Below are 6000 nucleotides of genomic sequence, written 5' to 3' on the forward strand. Positions count from 1 at the left end.
GACTGAACACACGTGTAGGCTTCAACAGAGATGAAAACATAACACTATTGTAAGAAGCACTTTATAGTGCTCTTATTCGATTTTGTGGGAGCTGTGCTCGCATGATAAAACCGGACAAAATGGACGACGCCAGGAATGAAGTTTCCTTGAGCTATTTATTTCAAGCTCACTCAAAATAACTCAAAAGCACTGAATCCGCCCATCGAACGGGCAGCAATTTATAAGAGAAACTAAACACACAAAAGCCACGCCTCTCAGGTGGGGCGTGGTATGCAAACAGGTAAGCCACGCCTCTCAATGTGGCGTGGTATGCAAGACAAGTGTTCGCCCGGGAAAGGCAAGTCTGAACACGCCCGGGCGAGTCCGGACACGTGACCGCTCGCCGGTTGCGTCATCGGCCGGGGCAAGGTAATTGTGTCATGCGACCGGTAACCGTTACATGTGCCCCCCAGAATTAACATGCACCGGAAACGACCCCTGGCGATTCGTGTGGGGGTGGTAGGTGGCGTAGCGGTGGATGGTCGGGTGGGGGGCTTGGTTGACGGGGGACGGCCCCGTCGTGGAGTAAGGGCCAACCGTGGAGGTTGGTCGAGGTCCAAATGGGCCGGCTTGAGGCGGTCCACGGAGATGCGATCGGCTTGCCGCCGATGTCGATGATGAACGACTTGTCGTCCCTCTTCAGGACCCGGAAAGGTCCATCGTACGGCGGCCGGAGCGGTCCCCAGTGTGCGTCGTGCCGGATAAAAACGTACCCCGCAGTGCGAAGTGCTGGGGGGATGTGGGGTTGGGGGCAGCCGTGGTGGGACTTGGGCACGGGGGCAAATCTCCTGGCGGCCTCCTGGAGGACCGAGCGTTGGCGAGCCGTGGACCAGGGGTCGGTGGCATCAGGGATGAATTCGCCCGGCACGCGCAGTGGCTGGCCGTAGACCAGCTCGGCGGTGGAAGCCTGGAGGTCCTCTTTAGGGGCCGTTTGGAGGCCCAATAGGACCCACGGGAGCCTGTCGGCCCAACCGTCGTCCTGGAAGCTGGCCCTGAGAGCGGCCTTCATCGAGCGGTGGAACCGCTTGCACAAGCCGTTAGCTTGGGGGTGGTAGGCCGTGGTGCGGTGAAGCTTGACCCCCAAGGCCTGGGCGACCGCACCCCAAAGCTCGGAGGTGAATTGCTGTCGGAGGAGATGTCCGAGGGGGCACCGAAACGGGCAATCCAAGTGCCAATGAAGGCCTACGCCACGTCGACGGATGTTGTTGATGCCAGCGGGACAGCCTCCGGCCACCTGGTGGTCCTGTCCACCATCGTGAGGAGGTGGGTGAAGCCCCGCGAGGAGGGAAGGGGTCCCACCAGGTCCACATTGACGTGGTCGAAGCGCCACGGGGGCACGTCGAATGGTGCCAACGGGGTCTGGGTGCACCGGTGGACCTTCGCGTGCTGGCAGGCGACACAGGCGTTGGCCCAGTCGCGGACGTCTTTACGGAGCCCATGCCAGACGAACTTTTCTGCCACGAGCTTCTGCGACGCCTTCCGGCCCGGGTGGGAAAGGCCATGGAGGGCGTCAAAAATGTGCCGCTGCCATCCGGTGGGCACGATGGGGCGAGGTTGGCCCAGGGAAACGTCGCACAGGAGAACTGTGCCTGTGTCCTCGAAGGGGACGTCGGCCAACCACAGGCCTGTGTCCGCTGTCCGGAGGGCTTGCACCGTGGGGTCGGCGGTCTGGTCGACCGCCATGTGGGCGAAGTCCACACCCAGGTGGACGGCATTCACGCCGGACCGGGAGAGGCAATCGGCCACAGCGTTGTCCTTGCCCGCGACGTGCCGGATGTCCGTCGTAAATTCGGACACGGCGGAGAGGTGGCGCTGCTGGCGGCCGACCACGGCTCCATAACCTTGGCCATGGCGAAGACCAGGGGTTTGTGGTCCACAAACGCCGTGAACGGGCGGCCCTCCAAAAGATGGCGGAAGTGGCGAACGGCCAGGTATAGGCCGAGGAGCTCGCGGTCGAAAGCGCTATACTTGCGCCCATTAGGGCGAAGCTGCCGGCTGAAGAAGGCCAGCGGTTGCCAAGCCCAGTTCACCCACTGTTCATGCACGGCACCCATCGCGTAGTCGGAAGCGTCCGTGGTGAGGGCGATGGGTGCGTCAAGTGCCGGGTGCGCCAGCATGGTCGCGTTGGCGAGGGCCAGCTTAGCGCCGGTGAATGCCGCATCTATCTCTGTGGTCCAGGCGACGTCATGCTTGGCCGGCTTGCCCTGGAGGGCTTCGTACAGGGGGCGCATGAGTTGGGCGGCGCGAGGCACGAACCGGTGGTATAAATTTACCATCCCCCAAAATTCCTTTAGGGACATGATGGAGCGGGGGCGCGGCAAACTTGTGACTGCTTCCACCTTGGTATGCAGCGGGACGGCCCCGCGCTTCGTGATGCGGTGCCCCAGGAAGTCGACGGCCGTTATGCCAAACTGGCATTTCGCCGGGTTGATGATGAGGCCGTGCTGGCTGAGGCGCTCAAAAAGCATGCGCAGGTGGATGAGGTGCTCTGCCCGGGAAGTGCTGGCGACGAGAATGTCGTCCAAGTAGACGAAAAGGAAGGTGAGGTCGCGCAGCACGCTGTGCATCAGCCGCTGGAAGGCCTGGGCCGCGTTCTTAAGGCCGAACGGCATGCGAAGGAACTCGAAGAGGCCAAAAGGTGTAATTACCGCCATCTTCGGCACGTCGGCCGGCCGGACGGGTACCTGGTGGTAGCCCCGAATCAGGTCGACCTTGGAAAAGATCACCCGCCCCGCCAAACGGGCGGAAAAGTCCTGTATGTGTGGTATCGGGTAGCGGTCGGGGGTGGTGGCGTCGTTGAGGCGGCGGTAATTGCCGCATGGTCGCCATCCGCCACCCGGTTTAGGCACGATGTGCAGGGGCGAGGCCCACGCGCTATTCGAGCGCCGCACAATGCCCAATCGCTCCAGCACGTCGAATTCAGCCTTCGCCACGGCGAGTTTGGCCGGGTCGAGGCGGCGAGCCCTGGCGTAGACCGGTGGACCTGTGGTCGGGATGTGGTGTTCGACGCCGTGCTTGAGAGCGACGGCCGAAAACGTCGGCTGCGTGAGGGCGGGAAACTCGGCGAGTAGGCGGGTGAAATCGTCCACGGCCGGGAGCGTGCAGGCTAGCTTGGTTGGAGCGGAGCCGCTCAATGAGCAAGTGAGCGAGCTGAAGGTCTACGCGTTGATGAGCCGACGCCGTTTGACGTCGACCAAAAGCCCATGCGCGCAAATAAAATCTGCACCCAGCAAGGTCATGGGCACGTTCGCCGTGATGAAGTCCCACCTGAAGCGCTGGCCCCCGAAGCAGAATGCGACGCTGCACGAACCGAAGGTGCAGATGGAGGAACCGTTTGCGGTGACCAAAGCGGGGCCGCATAGCGCGGCCTGTTTGTCCTGCACCGAGGCAGGTATCACGCTCAGCTGAGCGCCGGTGTCACATAAAAAAACTCCGCCCGGACTCTGTGTCCATGATAAACAGAAGGCTGCCTGAATGGCCGACGCTCATGGCCAGCAGCGAGCGCCGGCCTGGTCGTTTCCCGACCTGCCGAAAGTGCACGGTGGGCGGCACGTTCTGGCCTTCTGCCCGAACCTGGCGGGGTAATAGCACATGGTCCGCTCTGGTGGAGGCTCCGGCGGTCGCGTCGGGTTCGGTCGACGGGGCATCGTGGCGGCCGCTGCCATCAGCGGCGCTGACTTGGCCGGTGGTGGCGCCGGTCGTGGAGTGGGCATTGCCTCGGTCGGCCCAGGGTTCCAGGCGGCCGCTCCGACATGTCGCCCGGCCGAGAAAAATGTATCGGCCTCCTTGGCCAGGGCGCGAGGGTCCGTGATAGGCGAGTTAGCCAAAGCTAACCGTACCTGCCCGGGTAGCCGCCGGAGGAACAGCTCACGGAAGAGGAAGTCCGGGCTGTGTTCACCGAGAGGAGCAAGCATGTGGTCCATGCGTTTGGATGGAAGGGCCTCGACCAGCTCCGGGAGGTCGAGTAGTTGTCGCGCGCGTTCGGTCTCCGTGAGTCCAAACGCACCGAGGAGTAGGCCTTTGAGTGCGCCATATTTGTCGGCGTTCGGTGGGTGCTGTAGGAAGCTCAGGACCCGGGCAGCGGTGGAGGCGTTGAGCGCGGAGACCACATGGTGGTAGCGCGTCGTATCCTCCGTAATCTTCCGCAGGGCGAATTGAGAATCCGCTTGAGCAAACCAAACGGCCGCGTGCGACTCCCAAAAGCCCGGGAGCTTCAAAGCTTCAGACGACTCCATCGCCGTGTTCTTAAAAAGGGGTCACCAATTGTGGGAGCTGTGCTCGCACGATAAAACCGGACAAAATGGACGACGCCAGGAATGAAGTTTCCTTGAGCTATTTATTTCAAGCTCACTCAAAAGAACTCAAAAGCACTGAATCCGCCCATCGAACGGCCGGCAATTTATAAGAGAAACTCAACACACAAAAGCCACGCCTCTCAGGCGGGGCGTGGTATGCGAATAGGTAAGCCACGCCTCTCAACGGGGCGTGGTATGCAAGACAAGTGTTCGCCCGGGAAAGGCAAGTCTGAACACGCCCGGGCGAGTCCGGACACGTGACCGCTCGCAGGTTGCGTCATCGGCCGGTGCAAGGTAATTGTGTCATGCTACCGGTAACCGCTACAATTTTATCGATCTTTACCTTTGCCACCAAAGGTGAACAGAGGTTATGTTTTCAATTCTGTTTGTCTGTATGTTCGCAGAATATCTCAAAATGCTATGGGTGGATTTGGACGAAACCTTGTGGACAGGTTGGATGTATGCCAAAGACAAATTGACAATATTTTTGTGAAGATCCAGATGATAATTTTTTAAAAATAATCTTCGTTGAGATTGGGCCAAAAAGATATATTGCACGACATCTCAAAACGTAGTGGACAGGTTATGATGAAACTTGGTGAATGAGTTTGTGAGGTAACGAGGACGAATCGATTCGATTTTGGTTATGGTCTCAGATTAGATTTCGCAGATCTTTTTTGAGATATTTTGCAGACTACATTTTGCAGATCCAGCCTATCAGTGGGATACAAAGCATAAAGTGTTCAGCCTGGTAGAGGTACACACTCTACTGGGTGCCATTCTAGTTATACAGGTACTACATGCTCATGGAACAGAAGAACGAAAAAACAACAGAATGGATAAACAGATAGAATGGGATAAAGGAGAAAAGAGTGTGCCGACAACAAAAAGATGCACTACAGCACAAGGAGAGGAATCTATAGGAGCAGGGTGAGAACATGACCTCAGTGGGTGTTCAGCAGTGGAAATGGTAGAGACCATAAAATGACGGTTCGGCAGCGGACTTGAAACCCTGCAGGGAAGAGTTCAAGCCAACGTACCCACAGAAAGACAGTTCCATAGGCAAGAAAAGAAGGGGATGAAAGAATGGAGGTGATTATTGAGTTTTGACTTGGGGACTGCAACAAGGAAAAGGTTTCTGGTGGAATGTGTGCAACCTGTAAAGACAGGAGCTGAGTGGCATGATGAGAGAGCAGGAGGAGCAAGACCAGAATTCAGATCGTAAAAACCCACAAAGCCACCAAAGGCCTATGGTGAGCAAGAGGTAATATCCCCATCTGATGTGCAATGCACCCCAATAAACGTTTCCAGGACAAATACACGTTTATAGTTTTATCTAATGACAGAATCTCACTTGAGTTGCAGTGCTCCATCAGATGGCAAAAGCAAAAACTATATAACAATCCCCAAAATGCATGGGTTTGAAACATCCACCATCTGTGTTCACTTTGGCACATACTTATTTCGCATGCTTTGCTTATTTCACGGTCGAGTAGTTATTTTAATTGTTTGTGCTTCATTTCCGCCTGTTAAGCGATCTCATTATTGCTTGTAATAACTGTTTGTGTGCACACTGTAATGAAATTGTACCTAAGTTGAACCCAGGTGTTATGCTCTCTCCAACCCCTGAGGGGCGTCTATAAGAACTCGGACGACCATCGCTCCG

The sequence above is a fragment of the Myxine glutinosa genome, unplaced genomic scaffold (assembly GCF_964187855.1).
Source record: "Myxine glutinosa unplaced genomic scaffold, kmMyxGlut1.1 SCAFFOLD_1385, whole genome shotgun sequence".
Taxonomy (NCBI): Eukaryota; Metazoa; Chordata; class Myxini; order Myxiniformes; family Myxinidae; genus Myxine; species Myxine glutinosa.